At 37.6% G+C, this 19,026-nt stretch overlaps 1 protein-coding gene across 3 annotated transcripts in view; it reads right to left on the bottom strand.

The window, feature by feature from the left end:
• The window catches only part of HS3ST5 (heparan sulfate-glucosamine 3-sulfotransferase 5), a 192,690-nt gene that overhangs the window by 82,456 nt on the left and 91,208 nt on the right, over positions 1 to 19,026 (bottom strand). For all 3 annotated transcript variants that reach the window (XM_058021249.1, XM_058021250.1, XM_058021251.1), the window contains exon 2: positions 11,286 to 11,493. The gene's annotated coding sequence lies outside the window, so the exon portion shown is untranslated. The remainder of the gene's footprint in view (positions 1 to 11,285; positions 11,494 to 19,026) is intronic.

Below are 19,026 nucleotides of genomic sequence, written 5' to 3'. Positions count from 1 at the left end.
GAGATCGAGCATTGCTGTCTGGAGTTTCAAAGGAAAAGATCTCTTGTATTCATTGAGTTATGCATCATCCCATTCCTGTGTCAAAGCTACAAGCTTAATACATTTTACTGCAGACACGTTTGAGCTACAGCTTTCAAGGCTGTGTCAATATTTCCATATGTCCTTATTTTCCAAGGCTAAACATTCTGGCAAGTTTTGACAAAGGGTCTGAAGAGAGTATCTATGTGCTTGGGGTCAAATACACAGCTTCTATCTCCTTTGGCTACAACCAGGTTTCATGTGGAATCTGGATTGGGAATGTGGCAGCATTAGGGTGTGGATTCACTCTCCATCATGATGACTTTCTCAGCAAAATGCCTAAGTTGGGAGCTGCAGTCACCTTAAACTCTCCCTGTGATCAGTGCCAAGAGACAAATGTTTCCAGAATGTGATTCAGATCTGGGCTTCTGATTACAAAATCAGCTTAAAATGAGCAAGTTCTCAATTTAGAGACTTCTGCTACATGCTTATGCTTGTAGGCAGGAAAACTCCTTGGTCCCTCCAATGAGGCCAAGGAACAGATTGTACAATTCAAGTTTGGGCCTGTGAGATCTATGCAGTTTGTGAGGGAAAAAAAAAGATGGGAAAATGTTTCCTTATTTTATTTTTAGTTTGAGATATAGTCATATTCTAAATAAAGAGTCATGATATTCAGAAACAGGGACAAAGATTCCAAATGCATGTCTTCAAGTCTCCAGCACAGTTTGCACAGTTTGTATAAGCACAAAAACGCTCCAATCCTCTATGTTAGTTCACTGCCATTTGTAGGTAGTGCAACTATCTTGGAAAGAACGTTGATTAAAAAAAAAAAAAAGGGATATTTGATGTCATCTATTTACTGAAAACCCAAATTCCAACATATTTAGTGTGCTTATGAAAATTAGATTATTTTTCACACCTGATTGAGCTGCCAGGTTCCAAGAGTTACTGAGAATAAGAGGATTGGAGGAAGCTATAATAACTTCTGAAAATGACTTAAAATCTCTGATATGTGTGAGGAAAGGAATAGCTATTTAGGTTGGGCAATTTTTCCAGTTGTTTGGAGGGTTTTTCAAGAGAAGATATGAAGAAAATAAACTTCAGATCCATGCCATTTTTAGAACATGAAATTGAAAAGTACCAAATCTTTTAATCTGAATCACAAATGGGGTGATTTTCCTGTGACATTTTGAATTTTGCCAAAGTAGAAAAGCCTTTTTTCTAAACATACACAGATTTAAGATGTTCAGGGAGCTGAAATATTAAATAAGCATTTTTGATATGGAACAGCAAGTAGGAGTGGATAAATTGCATGGCCCATTTATTTTCCATGTTTTTCTTCCATTTACTACTGAACATTATTTCTATCCATGATAACATAAGAATGCAAATGCATGAGCACAAGTCAGTGAAAACTGAAGTATTTTGATGAATACACTTTCTATATATTATCCTATGGTGTCGCAGACATCTTTTATGAAAAATCCTTTTGTTAGGATTTTTTTCTCCTGAGAAGCTGAGAGGCCTCAGGAATAAAATGTAAACAATAATTATCTGCTGCTGTGGAATGCAACAGGTGGAGCTATGCTTGGTCTCATGCAGTTTTTTTAATTAATGGCCAATCACAGTGAGCTGGCTCTGACTCTCTGTCTGAGACACAAGCCTTTGTTATAATTCTGTCTTTTTCTATTCTTAGCTAGCCTCCTGATGAAATCCTTTCTTCTATTCTTTTAGTATAGTTTTAATATAATATATATATCACAAAATAATAAATCAAGCCTTCTTAAACATGGAGTCAGATCCTCATCTCTTCCCTCATCCTCAGACCACTGTGAACACGGTCACACTATGGCTTCACAATCCCTGCTGACTTGGTGTTGGGAAGCAGACTTGGGTGTGAATTGCCTCTAGAAATGAGAAATAAATTTTACAATTCAGTCTTCATTCAACTTTTTTCCTAATTAAAAGTCTAAATACTTAAACCAAGAAAAACTTGCCCACTCACTCAGGTGAGAATCACAAGATTACTAGGAAACTGTCACTATCCAAACAATGTAGAACACAAGTTTTTGGAGTACTTGTCTTGTGAAATCTGAACTGCCTGTGGAAGGCAAGAATTAGCCGGATATACAACACAGCCCATACAGCAATGCTTCTGGGTTGGGTGATGACAGAATTTGAAGTGACAGGCTTTCTTGCAAGCTAAGATGCTTGTGAATCTTCAACTGGTGGGTTTCTCTATTCAGATTCTGCTTGTATTATACCTCAGGTATTTGCATCCTTCTAGGACCATGACAATAATCCTGAAGCATATATGAGAACACTGACTTTTGTTCTTAAGGAGATAATTTAGGAATAACTCAGTGTTACAAAACATTGGACAAAAAAAATTACATCAGAAAGTTCTATCCATTGTATGAATTTGCATAGTTTTAGAATGCTACATCCACAACTTGTTAAAATAGCAAACATCCAAACTTTGTTTATGGTAAGCCTTTTGATTTCATGAAGGTGTAGCTGACATTCTCAAAGTTCCAACAGATATCTACATAGAAATATGTATATATTATCATGTGATGGAATCACACAATTTAAACAGCTGTAAAAGCAAGTGCTTTATGGAAAGAAAATGCCATTACTACTTCATTTCAATGCACATTAACCTTCAATGAGGAAAAATCAGAGACTAGTATTTGTGCTACAAAACATAAAAGTTTTGTAGCATGGTACTACAGTACTGTGCTACAGTAAAAAGAACAGTAAATCAAAAACAATAAGGAAAGGGAAGCTATTTAGGTTTTTTTTCCCTTTTGCATTAGTAAGTTAAAAGAAACTTCTGATTAAATTTTAATAAATATAGTTGTGGTATATTTGAAATATTAAAAAGTATTTGAAACAAAAGCTGTTAAAGTAGGAATCTCATTGTCAAGCCCATTAAAACAGTAGTTTTCTTGATCTTCATCAAGATACCAGCAGACTAATAAAGGAGAGAAAATGCCACCCTCTACCAGAACAATGAGAAAGGACACAGAAGGCATTTGGCAAGCTTAGTATACACATCTTGTTATTGGGCTGGTAACTCTCTTTTATGGAAGGAAGAATGATTTAAGCTTTCAAGTAACAGTTCAAAATATAGAAAAAAGCACCAACCAAATCAACAAGCAGAAAGTCCCCAGGGAACCCAGTATTTTTATGGCAATATTTCCTGTGAGTCTCCTAGCAGATCAAAGCATGTCGGCTTTCATTAGATCCCCTCGAGAGCAAACTGTTCACACTGCAGCTAGTGATTTGCAAAGGCTGCAGGAGGCAGAGGCTGGTCACGAAAGTGTTTTGGAGTGTTCACTGCCCTGTCTCTGCTGGGACTTCTTGCAGTGACAGGGCATTTGGAGAGGGACAACACCACTAGAGCGTGACATGGATTGCCTGGTTGTTCATTCCTTAAGGAGCTGGGTTATACAAGTGGTCATGGAAAAGAAATTCCCAGATTTCTAGTGGAGTCCCGTGTGCCCTTTTAGCTGGTCTGACTGCTGTCAGGATTTATGATTATACCTTATGATTTGAACACTGAAACAGGAGAAATTCTGCATTTACATGACTTCTCTAACAAGCTCTGTCTTTTAAGTACCCCTCTAGGAATACACGTACAATTTAGCAAAACAAATGCTTTATTCATGATGGCAATAAGTACAGCATGGCTGTGCACATACCAATTGAATAGTAGCTTTGCATTTTTTATTTTATTCCTCCCAATAACTACATGTTCCTACAAGTGTTTCACAGGCATGCACTCAGTTTTCTACACAGCTTTTAAAGGAGAACATTTTAAAGAGTTTTAAAAAAGTGAATGAAACTGTGATAAGCAGCACAGCTGGCAAGCCAACAAGAGACTACAAGGAAGGCATTACCAGGAGGAAAATGTTCTAGGAATGTATTTTCCTTGTGAGGCCCAAAGATTAACCAATCAAGATCAATGCTCCAGTTCATATACGCAAAACATACATGGAAAATTAACAGGATGACTTGAACACTCTCTGAATACATCTTTGCTTTTGAGACAGAAATTTCTGAGAAGTATCCCACAAAAACCAAAACTATGCAGTCATCAGTAAGAAAGGTAAAAAGCTGAAGATCTGTATTATTATTTTATTCTTTCTTACTCCTGAATGTGAACTGGAAGAAATACAAGGGAAGTATTTAGAGGAGCACATCTTACTTGGTCATATTGTGACCTCAGAAAATCTAGGGGACTAAACTGTAGGTGACTGCTTACACCAAGAAACTCCTCAAGAAAAAGACCCCAGGATGCCTTTTTCTACTCCCTGTTGTGGAAACTGAGTAAAAAAAAGGATAATGCTTTCAGGTAGAAGGTTCAAGGTTTTTACAGTGACTACCAAGAGTTTTAAAGTTACTTCTCCTTCATAAAGACATTCATAATTTTTCATCAAGGCTTGGGACCTGGTTCAATGACATGGTCCATCCTGAAATTGGATCCCATCTTCCCCAGAAGTATTGTGTGTGGCTTCTCCAGCTGTGTATTTTCATGGAATGTTACTTGTTTATAGTTTTCATGTATGCTTTCATCTCTACTTGCCAGTTATTTGTTACTGTTAAGAGCTGTTGTATCCTGAAATATCCCTGATGAAGGATGTTTGTATGACCTCCCAGAGTTTAAATCATCTGTCTTTAACCTTTTTGCCACCAACAGTAGAAGTCGTAATTTAAGCAGACGTACAGGACCTCTGGAAGTAAATTCTTTGCTGAAAGGCTTCTGCAGTATGTACAGATCCTAAAAGCTCACTGCATAACCAGAAGAGAATCATTAAACCTCCCTCAGGACCCCTCTTTGCTCAGAAGGTTTCAGATTTTTTCACGTAGAAGATGTCCATTTACAGAAAATGAAAAAGCAATTGTGGATATAAAGAGAACTAAAATGGCTGTACCTTTGAGAACAAGAATAGTGCTTACTATCCTGATGTAAATAGGAGCCTTGAAGACACTGCACTGCAGGAGCAATGTTCTCTTACTGAGAAGAGCCAAACAGCCCTGGATACAGGGAGTTGTATAAATGAAGCAGAGAGATCTTTGTGGCTAGGCCTTCTTCTTGGAGGTGTGTGAGCATTTTCTAGATTTTGTTGTTTTTGCTGCCTCATATTGTAAACCAAAGTGAAAACTAACACAGACTGAAAAAAACCAAAATGTGTTGCAGATGCTTTTAACTGGACTGTGAAGAGTTCTTGGTTCATTCTCTGGGGCCACAGCTGAGCAATGTGCTTATCCTGCCTTTTTCCAAGGATATGAGCAGCCTCATTGCAAACTAATGCTTAAGGCATGAACATAGGAATCTTGCTCAACTGGCTGTCTGGATCATTTCTGTCTTTCAACCAGTATTGTCTGGATCTCACCCAAATTTATTCTCAGCCAGATGCTCTTCTCCAGGAGCCATTTTCCTCTAGGCAGTGCAACATCTTTATGATGGCTCTGGTTACATCTGCAGAAAGTGAGATATACACTTGGGTGTCATCTGCAAAGCCTGCAGCAGCTTAGCACCTCTCTGGAGTTTTCTGGAAGTATTGGAAAGGGATGTAGGAAAAGGATTTATAGTCTTATGGTCAGACTGCAGGTGCAGGATATTGGGAAAAAAGGAAATTATGTTACCAGTTTTTCTGGGGTCCCATTGAAACCAGACTTTGTGTCTGCAAAGTATACAAGATTGGTGCATATTCACTCAGCAGTTAAAGGGAGAAGAGAGATAAGTAATTCCTTGCCTGAAATTAAAAAGTCTTTGTAAATTAATACAGCCACACCAAGCTGGGTATTGCTGTAAGGCTAGCAAATGGAAACATGGTGCACAATATAAAACTCCCTGTGTAAAATAGAATGAAGAATATTGTTTCTTATTGCAATACATTTTGGACACTGTGTATTTTACATTTAATTTTACAGTGCAAAGGATATTACTGAAAGAACAGCTTTAGTTGATAATTTTCTTGTTTGGTAGAGCTGATATATTAAAAGGTTAATGTGCTAAATTTGCATTTTTCTAGATTGATTATTTTTTACTCCAATCTGTCTTTCCTCATTCTTAACCTCTTTAAATAGAAATGATATAAAATAGGACTTCTTTTTGACAATTTTAGCCAGAAAACCTTACTTTCCCTGCCGATTGTCATGCTCTACAAGCTTTGCCATCATAAACCACTTTGCATGTATTAAGGAGTATTATATTAGATGAGGCAATTTAAGTGTGTCCCATTTCACTTGGTGAAACTAAGCAGCTTTGCATTATAACTAAGTTGAGCTAATGAGAATATGTTTAAAGCGTGTGTTACCTGAAACTGAAGTTAGCTAGTCTTTCAATACTGCAACCTGTGGGTTTGCAAAGCGATGGCAGGAATCCTGCTGTGAGGGAGATAGGAAAATTATTATAATCTGCATTCCTAAATTGAATGAGTATTTTGCTCAGCAGAGGCCTCTTGACTGCAAATAGTCTGAAATTACATCCTGCTGTTTAAAATGCCTTTTTTTCCAAGTAAGTAAAAATGCCCACATTTTCTTAAGTCAAATATTTTTTAAATATTACATGAATTAAATTATTGAGAGAGGGAAAGCCATAAGTGCTTTGCTGCCTCTTGTAAAAACTGTTTGATATTCACATTTTTAATAAAAGGGACAAAGTGTCTAGAATTTATGGGTTTATGCTTTAATTATTTAATTATTATATTGTTAAAGCTTATCATCATATCTCTCTCATAATTTTTTACTGAAAAAAATCTGTGTTTACAAGTTTTTTAATTTGCATGGGAGGAAATTTTATGACAGATATCAGAATCAACTACGTGATCAGATATCAGTAGGTGTGATTTCTAACATGCTACTAAGGTAAAATCATATTGAAAGTTTCCAGAAAAGATTATATACAAAAGAGAGCAAAAGATCATGAGTTTACAAGAAGACACAGGGGATAAGCTTCTTCCACAGGAGTAGCATGGCAAATATAACTTCATTTATGTGAGTTCTTTATCTCATTAAAGCCAGAAATGACATGAAAGAAAAAAAAAAGAAAAAAAAAAGGCCCTGGGGATAAGGATTAGAGGCCACTGTGGTTGTTTGAGCAATCATTTTCTACTGTGTGAAAGCAATACATACTGCAAATACTTTTCATTACATCCTCTTTAAGAGTTCAAAATGGAAGAGGTGGTGTCTCAGCTCATTCTCCTCAAATTCTCTGCGTTTTAGGTGGTGACCAGTGGAAACATTCACAATAAAAGATATCTGTGCTCCCACTGGAGGCAGTGTGGGTCTGGGCTTTGCAACACTTGGCAGGGTGTGTGTTTCTAAGTTGAACAAACCAGGACTAATTCTCTTGCCCAGAGTTTGGGTGACCCTGTCTCTCTACCCCCCAAAAAAGGTGTCTGTATTCTCAGCTGCTTCTTGGAAACTGTCCCTTCTCTGCCTGCTTCTTGAAATCTACCATGCATTTCATGGGACTGTGGGGCAAAACCAAGGAAACAAGTGAATAGATTGGATGGATGAGCAGGAGCCAGGGATCAAACTCATGCCCAGGCCCTGTTTTGCTGTTACATTGTTTGTGTGCAGCTTTATGCTTTCTGATAAGAAGCACTGTCTGAGAGGAAGATGAGATCACTCTCGAGTGAAAGGTGGTTCTCAGGAGGACCAAGGAGAAAGGCAAAGGTGATGACAAGGGTACAGACATATCTTAAACACAACCTGTTTTTCTGGATCTTAAGGGACCTTATGCTGAGTTTCAGTCTTGTTGCTTTAGATTAGGATTCACAGCTCTGACCTACTTCTGAAATGGTGGATAGATCACTTCTGGGGGTTTTTGTCACAAAATATATTTGACAGAAGACATTTTTGTTTCCACACATTAATTCAACCTCCTAGAACATGGAAGGGCAGAATTCAGTGTTTCCTGTGTCAGGGGACTCTCCTTCCAACCTCTGGGAGGAAGTTGTAGCCTCCAGGATATAGTCTGTATGCTGTAAGCTTAGCACAGAATCTCCAGGATCAGTTTTAAATCTCAGGTTATGCCAAATGTTCCCAGTTCACAAGCCTTTCCTACCCACCTTCCCCCCCCCCCCCAAATGAACATTATAGGTACTCAATTCAGTATAACCATCATTTATTCACTTACATCAGGATAAGTTTTAATTTTGCTACCTAAGCTTTTGCAAGCCTTGTGTATAAATCTAGTTGCACATCTTTGATAAAATTCAGCCAGTAACAAAAATTAACCATGGAAAATTTGGACAGGTGGAACTCCACCAGTTTTACAGTCAGTCAGATAATTTAGCTTATTCATTTTGATTTGCACTGTTTAAACAAACATGTCTATTACCTGTCAAAGACAATTTGTTCTCCAATCTATCAAATAAAGTTTGCAACATACAACATATTTGTGGCATTAGCCATGAAATCCACAAAAATGAAAAATAAAGCAAAATTTTTTACACCATTTTATATCCAAATTTATATCCAAAATACCAAATATTTGTGTTAATGAATGTATGCTTTAGTAGCAATCCTGTAAGCAAAGTGAAAGATAGGGAGGATACTTAAGCTCACGAAGTACAAGTCCAAGTGCAAGTTCTGGGTATGAGTACTGGGAGACAAACTCATTGAGAGCAGCCCTGCGGACAAGGGCTTGGGGGTTCTCAGGGAGGAAAAACTGGACATGAGCCAACAGTGTGCTCTCACTGCCCAGAGGGCCAAACACATCCTGTGACTGCTCCAAAAGAGAAAGGTCAGCCGCAGGTTGAGGGGGGTGGTTCTCTTCCTCAGCTCTGCCCTTGTGGGGCCCCACCTGAGTGCTGCATCCAGGTCCGGAGCCCTCAGCACAAGAAAGATATGGAGCTGCTGGGGCAGGTCCAGAAGAGAGCCACAAAGATAATTACAGGGATGGAGAACCTCCCCTTGGAGACAGGCTAAGAGAACTTAGTATTGTTCAGCTTGAAGAAGAGAAGGCTTCTGGGAGACCTTACAGCAGCTTTCCAGTACCTTAAGAGGGTTTATAAAAAGGAGGATGAGGGACTTTTCATATTGACAGATAGTGATAGGACAAGGGGCAGTGGCTTTAACCTGAAAGAGGATAGGTTTAGATGAGATGTTGGGAAGAAATTCTTTATTCACAGTGGTGAAGTAGTGGCAGAGGTTGCCCAGAGAAGTGGATGCCCTGGATATATTCAAGGCCAGGCTGGATGAGGCTTTGGCAGCCTGGTCTAGTGGAAGGCGTCCTGGCCCATGGCAGGGGAGTTGTAACTTATGATCTATAAGATCCCTTCCATCCTAAACCAGTCTATGATCCTATCTTCCAGCATTATCTGTCCTAAAACAGCAAGGTTCCATCAACAACTATGCTGAGCTAGCCAAACCCATAATCCTATCCTTTATGTTTATTTATCAGTCACACACAGATCTATTACACAAACCTCCCACACACGAACATTCAGTGAAGGAAGATGAAGTTTACAACGCATTTGAGGTATTCATTCACCTCATAGTATACACATGGGTATAAAAGATGTAATATTATTTAAAAAGTCTACATATTAAAGTTACAACATATGCTCTTATATAAATTTTACTTTGTTGGAAAATATTAAGGTATCACATTGAGGGCACCTCATAGAACTAACACTGCTCTCCTGCATACAACAAACTTTGTACAATCTAACCTTCTGCTTTTAAATAGAGTTTGTATTTTTATATTCATCTTCTTGTTTCTGCTGAAGTCTGTTGTTACAAAGATTCTCTGTAACTTCAATAGAACTTAGATAAAATAAAACTGTATTCATTTTTTGGTTTTGTTTTTTTTTTTTTCCTCCTCCTATCTGGAATAGATATTTGGCGCCAATGGGCAAAATTCTTTTTGATGAGGGATGATATTTTTATCTTTTGTTTATTTTATACAGGGAGTTGGTGTTTAGAATACAAACTCAAATGCTAGCTAGAGTAGCAGACAGAAGAAGGTTGATTAGAAAGCTATTATTCAGATGATAGCACTAGAATCCCTCCACAAAAAAGAAAAAGCAGAAATCAATTTATATAGTTGAATTACATCAAGTTTGAGTTCTGTCTGATTTAGCCAATAAGTTTCCTGAAATTATTTTAATAGATTTAAATAGATTTAATTGGAGATGCTTAATAAGAAAAAGTAGTATCTGTAAGACTAAGGTTTTTTTTTTTCAATGTCCATATGAAATAAGATGTTGACAGAATGAAACTGAAAAAAACTTTTCCCCCCTCTTCCCCCAAACCGAGATAGAGCATTAATCCTGAAGAATATTCTGCAAAAAATGAAAAACAGATGGAAATCATAGAATAAAATCAAGGTTAGGATTGTTCACTTTTCTTCTCTACTGCTCATAGCATGATCCACATCATTATAAGCATAGTGGTTTTTATAGTGTTATGATTAGTGCTGAAAATCCTGATGTATCTTTATGATCCTGCTACTTTCCTTGTCAGTTATGTGTCTGAGACATGACTTGATGAGCACATATGCCCACACACATTCTACCACCTTTCTGAGCATGTATCTGCTTACAAAATTATTTCTTCTATGTTTTCAATCATACCACAGAAAAATTATGTCAGTGAATTGTTCTGGTCAAGGTTGATTTCCTGAGGTGTTAAAGTAATGTCAGAATAATATCAGCAGATTATATAATATTTTAGGAGAAACCAAAGGGTAGATGAAGCATATTATCAAAATCTCAGTTTCTGGAATATGAATAGCTGCCATTAAGAAGAAATTATTTTTTTCAACATGCTGTGAATATCTTTGGCATTCCCTTGTAGCCTTCATGCCATCTAGAGCAATCAAGCACACAGTTGAACAAATTCTCTGACCCCCACTGACTGTAAAGAAGAACCATCTCATGAACAAAATAGAACATGTTCCCCTTTTTACAGGTTGTAAATCAAGTAAGAGTGGTTGAAATGCACTAAACACAAGTCTAGAAGAAATGCCACACAAATGGTTAATGGCAATCAAGCTCAGAGCAGAGGCACAGCTTTGTCTTCGTGGCCAGCTAGTCATTTAGAAGCCTTTAGGTTGCCTGAGCTCACTAAGCACATTTATTATGAGGCAGTTAAAAGCATGATCACATCTATATAAATATTGTGTTAATCACCATTTTACTCATCTCTGTCCCTGTTCAAGCAACAAATTGAAACATAGTCCCTGGTGCTAAAGATGAAATGAAAGAGTCCTGAAACCTGAGGCTTTTAAGGAAGACACTGACCTTTGTGTCCTTAGGCACATCCAGAAAGTCTAATATGTCTGTGTCTCATGAAGAACATTCCAGAAGGACTTAACTCATCTGTTCCAGTGTTCAGTCCCAAGAAGTCTTTAGTGGTTACTGAAAAGACCATTCAGGGAATAAAGCACCTCCAGGAAAGCAGATGGAAAGATCAGACATCTCTGCCGAAATGGTGTACAACTTGCTGAGCCTGTACAAAAAGAGAAGACACTTGCTGCATGTTTGAAAATAAAAAAAATAAAAAAAACACTCAATAAACCAAAGAAATGAAAGAACCCAAACCCTCAGTTTCCCTGTTTAAGAATGAAAAGAAATTTTTGCAGTAGGGCCCCAGAGGTAGTGCATGTCAGGTCATGTTTCTGGAAGTACTGTGTCAGTGTCTTGTAAACATTGGCAGCCTGGAATCTGGAGCACAGGTTAGAAAGGAAGGGGAAGGGGGAAGGAAAATTACAACAAATGCATTTCATAATACTAAGTCCCAAACAAAAGTCATACCTAATGACTGAAAATGGCTAATTAGGCTTACTTTAAATGAGTTACAAGAAAAGGAATGTTAGATATTTACTGGAGAGAGGTAATACATTGCTCATGCTACTGCTACTCTGCTACATTTCACCCTTGACATTGACCAGAGATGTATTTTGCAGCCATTTTGTAAATCACTGGAAAAACTGCTTTTACACTGGGAACAATGCAAAACACATCTGGAGAAAATGGTAACAGCATTTAATGAGAATTGTTTAGATGATCTTGTCTTTTTTTTTTTTTTTCTGTGGTTTTTTAAGGTTTTTTTAATAATCTGACTATTTCTCCATATTGAAGACATGGGTCACAGAGACAAATGTGAATCTGGTATTTAATTACAAACCCTATACTACAATTTCTAGCTTCGGGCATGAACATATCTACTTTCATTCAAAGTAAATCAAGTCCCAAGGAATTTAGAATACAGTTAAGCCCTTAAAATCATCAATGTCAATGTGACCTGCCAAAAGACATTAACTCTGCAATTATTCTGTTAGCTGGAAAAAAATACTTGTGAGTAGAGGATCAACATCAAATCAAAAGGTTTCTACAAAAATATTGCAAAGAACAACCAGTCTGAACACCTTTGCAGTATGGTTGGAGTCTAAAAATTGCAGATGCCTTTGCACACTTGAAACTAAATTTTGTACCTATGAAAGAACGTATAAATGCTCAAGAGTCTTGTAAAAGACTAGGAGAATAGCAGCCATCCTTTCTTTGCAATGAAGTGTTTATTTCAACATATAGTTTCCATCCACATTACATAAACCACTTACATGGCTCAAGAGCAGTTTACTTCTGACTGTTGTTGCCTGTAGGACTACATTGCACATGATTTGCAATGCTGAGTGTTTTGTTTTTCCATCACAAACATTTATTCATTAATAATTTATCAGATAAATGGCTTCTGATTGAGCAATTTAAAAAATGTAGGCAAATCAATGGCAAAAGACACCAAGCAGCATATTATAATGATACAATAATTCGAGCTCATACATTAGACCGAATTGATAGTGTCCCAAAAGCCCTCTTTGGATACCTCAGTTTCAGAGAGTAAATGTTCAGCTGAAATACCTAATAAAACATCTCAACTACTGCTCTGAGAAATCATGCCAGTATCATGTATAGTATCTTTGAGAGCTAATAAGTTGGCTTTGGAAAGCAAACAAACAAGCAAACCCTAGAAAACGCCTCTGTGAACCTATAAGCTCTCCCTGGGGGATATTAATAGTCACATCAAGAAGACAATGAACTTGTCTCAGTTGTGTGAATGAGGCTTTGAAAATCATAATGGTCTGATTCTTTGATGCCAGTGATATTTAGAGATATAGATTGTAGCATTACATCCAAAAAAATGTTTGTTATTACTCCTATGTGCACCAGAGACAGTGAGGGAAACAAATGTGATAAATCCCTTAAGAGGGAGCTCTCAAGGGTTCCTAATGTATCATGAATAAGACCTGCTCTCAGTTACAGGATTTTCAGCTGAGTTGTTCACAAGGAAAATAAAATGCATTCTAAGGGCTGTGCCATGGCAATCATCACCACCTTTGAGGTTTCAGAGAAAAGAAGAGAGATTTGAAAACACTTTTGGAGAAAAGCTGCATATTAGTATTTTCCCTCTTTTTAAGGTGTATTTCATGAATTAAATGACTAAAATTTTTCCAAGGCAGTAGTCAAGCTCCCTGAGAATAATGTTGTTAAAAGTCCTGTCATTTTAAGGGCATTCTGTATCTGCAGAAAGGACTGGTTTCCCAGCAGGCTTGAGGAGATTAGTCAATAATGTGTTGACAGTATGTAGATTTATTTATAAAATGGATACTGTTTATATTCTACAAGGAATAGATTGTTTTCAAACTTAGACGGAATTTATCTTCCATTATTTGATGAAGACTCATTAATTATATACAATGAATTTCAGGAATGACAGATCTACCAATAAAAGCCACAATTCAATGTGGAATATGCGTGAACATCAATATATATAATTTTATATAAATGATCACAAACATAATCAGTTTATTTATTGTAAACAGTTTAAAAGAATACATATGAAGTGAAAAATCAAATTAAATAGGATAATACTTTTTTCTGATCTGATTTCTAATTTAACTGTTTCTGTTTGTGCTAATGTGAACTATCTATTTTCAAAGTGTGTTTATCCACTCTAAGACTAGAGTCTTTGTCCATGCCAAAATAAGATTGGCTGAAGATTATGTTTGTTTATTTTAAATAATGGACTTGAGTTGATTTGCAGGTTTCCTTTTCTGAATCTGTTAGCTGCAGGGGAGTTTTGCAAAAGGAAGCATCGTGCAGGAGATGTTATAAAAACAGATGACAAGACTCTCCTGATCCTGTAAAGGAAAAATTTAAAAATAAATTTTCAAATATTTTATTTTGGTTTGGTTTTTAATTTTTTTTTCTAGTCTAGAAAAATGCAAACAGCTAAACACTTAGCTTGGACATTGTATGTGACCTTCTCTTTATATGCATGAAAGTTACTCTTCAAATCATACAAAAAATCTGGTCACCTGCCTACACCATGTCCATTTCAATGAAAAATAAAAAAAGTTAGATTAAACTATGAATCACACTTAAGACTTCTACAGAGTTAGACAGAAGACATTAACTCTCAAATTGTCAAGGCTACTCTGGAACGTTCAGATCACCGTCAGATTCCCTACAAAAAATGAATTTACCATAATGTCATGAAAATAGATACAGAGAGCCATAATTGCGTGACTCAGGACAAAGAAAAAGAAAATAAAATCAATGATCAGTCACTTACACATATTATAATTTTCAGGCTTCCCCTGACTTCCCTCTCCTTCATAAAAATAATTTTCAGGAAACTCCCAAATTTCTGAGCCTATGGCATCTGTTCAACCTTGATAATCAGACTGCCCCAACCTCTAAGAAGCCAGAGCTTCTAGTGTTTGTGTCTCTGGGATAAATCTTTCTGACAGACAGCCTTGGGGCAGTAGCATTGGGAAGCCCTCCAGCACAGTCCTTCAGAGATGGCCGCACATAGTCCAGGAGCTCCTGATGGAATATGGGAGGAATTTTTACAGATTGTTTTTTCCACCTGCTCCATAAATATGAAGCATACTTACCCTCAGGGAAACAACCCTCCATGCTTGCAAATTTTGACATGCCACATATTACCTTTTCAGCTGTTATTCAAAATGTTTTAAAGGTGTGTGAAGCCATGGCAAGCCACAATGGCCACCCCACCACTGTGCTCATCATCAGCTTTTCAGGTCCAAACCAGTTCCAGTTCTGGTTGCATGATAGAATGAATTTCAAGCAGATCAATGATTTGCCACCAAAAAGGTGAACACTAGCAAGCTGCATTTTTAAAAATATATATTTTTCCTTTTGAACCCGAATTTCAGAGTGATAAAACATGGCTGAGAAAATTTGCATCAAGATAATAAAAGTTGGTAAACACTGTGCTAGTGTGTCCACATTTCAAAATACGCACAAATCTCCTCTTTTTCCTCTATTTAACTGTCAGGCAAAAGGTGAGATCAGCATTCCACACACTGAGTAATGTGTTACTATGGTGTAAACCTAGTGCAGTGAGTCTACACTGAGAAATTTATAACGAGTCAAAAAATTATCGGACTAAAATTACATTTAAAAAAGGTGTGAAATGTGCAGTAAATCTCTGGGGGTAGTAGTCTTAAATAACAAGGCTGTGTTGCAGTTAATATTTAATAAGAAAAACAAGAATAAAATAATAATGAACAAATATTCTCAAAGTAACCTAGAACAGGGGTATGTATAGCACACAAAATCTCATTTATGCCTGAGTACTGTTCAAAGTACCACAAAAGTGCATGTATTTTCCTATAACCCACTATATTTCATATGTACAATAAATATGTACAATATATACTTTACATGGGTTCTTGTGCACGAGCTCTGCTACAATTATTCAGTACAAATTGCCACCTGTGACAGGAGTGGCTGCTTTACTGATGTAAATCCAGCACATTAGCACAACTGTACAGACAGCTACAGCAGCGGAAACTGGAGCATGATCTACAGAAATAGGTCAGCTTTGTGAGGAAATCACTTGTTCTTGGAGGAAATAAATAATGAATTTCCACTTGGGGAGAGACCCCCTTGCAGAGGCGAAGCCAATGTGAATTTTCTTGGCAGGAAACCTGTTTTATCTGAGAGTCAGAAAAAGGAACAGCCAGTGGCCCAGCATCCCTGCCTGGGTGCAGAGATGCCTTTCATCACACTTACAGGAGGCACAGTGCAAAAGGGTACAAGGAGAGGATGGGGCTGTGACAGCACTCATATCACAGCCCTGGCAGCAGGGATACACTCTGCTCACTGGGAAGGGAAGGCTACAACACATAGTGACCCTCAACAGCTTTGTGTGACAGTGAGAAAATGACAAGGGCCAGTGGGACTCACACATGCTCATCAGCACGTTACAAGCTGACAACCCTGTCCAAAGATTTCATGAATGCAGTTAAGGTACCCATATCTAAAAAGAAGACATTTGTTATGAATTTATTTCTCATAATATATGTAATTTTATGTTCAAATATATTTAAATACAAGTATTCATAACAAAAATTAATTTTGAACAAAATGAAGTGGGTAAAATCAGCATATATTATGATAACTGCTATGTATTTTTTACCTTCCACATCTGTGTATGTATTAATATCATCTGCTTCATCTCTTCACAGCTGCTTACTACATTTTACCATGGCATGCCTGATACAATCTGTAAATGACCAGCTGAAAAACCATAATAAAGAATTCTTCTCTTCTATGTAATGGGTACTGTCTTTCCTATTCCAATTCAAAGGCAAGCTTTTCTTTATTTTGGTGTTAGGCAGTGGGAGGACAGCTATATTTTTGATCTTGTTTCCTGCCCTCTCAAATGCAGCTTCCAAATATTCCAGTTATCCATATTTTTAAACAAAGGCAAGAAAATCCACAGGAATACCCATTACTGCAGCCTATGAGATGCAAGGGAGGGAGATGAGGGAACTGGGTTTGTTCAGCTTAACAAAGGAAGAGAGCTGGTCTGCAGCCACCTGAGAGGAGGATGTGGAATAGATGGAAACACTTCCAAAAGGACTCTCCTCAAGGGTCCACAGTGGGAGGATGAGAAGCACTGGGATGGCATTGAGTATTTGCTGTGTGACTGGGCTCTTTGCAGTGAGAGTTTGGACCTGAGGCACCCTGAGGCCTCTTGCCCCCAGGTGACTCTGCAGAGCAGGAGTCCTGGCTCCCCTGACAGATCAAACACTGCTTCCCACAAAAATGCTAGCCATTGCTCAGAGGAAAGAGCTTATCTTTCTGAGTGAAATCTACACAGCAGTACTCTGAATCCCAAATCAGATTTTATGCACGAGACCCAGAGAGTCTCAGCCTCATCAGCTTTCCAGGGGAAGTACAGTCCCACGCAAACATAACTTCACAGACCTGAGCTGACTTACAAAGATGCACAGATTGTAGAGAGCAGTAAATATAATCTGAATGCAAATATCACCATGACTTATCTTTTCAGTGTGTTTGCCCATTAAAGTAAATTCTTCTGGGGAATGAAGTACAGGCCAATTGTAAAATCAGTTAAATGTCTCCCCTTGATCACTTTCACTTCCGAAATTGATAAGCGTATAAATTAGATGAATTAATACTTTTCAGTTCTAATTTCTTTGACTGGACAGCTTATTTATTTAATCTATGTTTATAGGAGCTTCACATCTTCTCAATGTGAAGGGGTTTAGCATGTTTCCAGGCAGGCAATGTATCAATGTAATGCTGCACTGAACATCCTGGTATCTGATTAAACGCCCTCCTCAAAGGCAGCATACTTTGATCTCAGTACCTTAAATCTGGACCCCTTCTCTCTCCTGGCTGCAGCAGCAGCAGCCTCATGTGACACCTGCAGCTGGTGTGGAAATGGGAGTTTTCCACAGGCACGCAGAGGGACAGCTGCCAGGTGCAGGAGGCAGCACTCTGGGTCTGGCTTCATTGCGTATCAGTCTGTACAAACTAAAAAAGCAGCCTATCGCTACCCAGTCAGTTGTTTAAGCAGAGTAAAGGCTGGTTTTTTTTCAGAAACTGGTTCTGTACTTTGAGTGAAGACACTGTCAGCCATGAAGAATCCAAAAAACTTGCCTGTGCTAACAAAATTATCTTGCTGGTTTCCTGGTTTCCACATAAACACACACACAGCAAGAGTTGGTCTGCACCACGTAACAGCCACATTTGAGATAGAGCAGAAGTCTTTATTTCCAATTTGCTTTTATGTCAGTCCCCATCCTGCCCAAATCCTGTCAACCATTATCATATTACAGTAGATTTGAAATACGTTTTTCCTTTACAGAGCAGAGATATTCAGTCCAGTCTCAGATGACTTGGTTAAAGTTTCACAGTGTTCTCCTGTCACATGTCAGATTAATTAACTCAGCCCCGATTAATTTAAACTCAAAGTTTATTTTATTCCACCTTCTAAAATACCAAATTCCACAGACTTCCTGCAGAGATACACAGGCACAACAATTCCCATTGCAATCTTTCATTATTCTTTACAGAGATACTGTGCCATATTCCATATTCCCACTAGAATTGTACTGATGTGGCTGTACTGACATTGGTAAAATTATTCTTGATTTACTTTGGCACAAAAGAGATCAGCATCATGTCTACTGGGATAAGATAGTTCCTCCCCATGGTCATATTTACTTTACTTAAGACTACCAAAAAAAAGTATTTCTCAGACAGTTTCAATATACCATCTTTTCTCATAGGGGAAAAAGAAAAGGAAAAATATAATTACAGGCTGCTCTAAGGTGAACTGCTGCTTTTTGTGGTTACCTGGAAGAATGAGCACAGTATCAATCCAGCAAAATATCTCTGATGTTTTGCATGTAGTCACAATATTCTTTGTCTAATACTGCTTAAGAAACAATCAGGCCTGAAAAAAATCTTTCCTCACAAAAATGGAGGCAACTTTCATTACAAATTGAGAAAGTAATTGAAATGAAAATAGTGTAAGCTCATGTTGTTTATTTCTACACTCAAACAACAACTCATGTTGTTTATTTCTACACTCAAGTGTTGTCCAGCTTTAGCAAAACACCAGCAGTTCCTCTAGAACAGATCACCAAGGATTGCTGTCTTTGGCTTGTGGAGTTTCATCAGCTAAGCAAATAGGATG

This window comes from Melospiza georgiana, chromosome 3 (assembly GCF_028018845.1).
Source record: "Melospiza georgiana isolate bMelGeo1 chromosome 3, bMelGeo1.pri, whole genome shotgun sequence".
Classification (NCBI taxonomy): Eukaryota; Metazoa; Chordata; class Aves; order Passeriformes; family Passerellidae; genus Melospiza; species Melospiza georgiana.
Note: the sequence above shows the minus strand (reverse complement) of the source record. Positions and strands in the feature narration are given on the sequence as shown.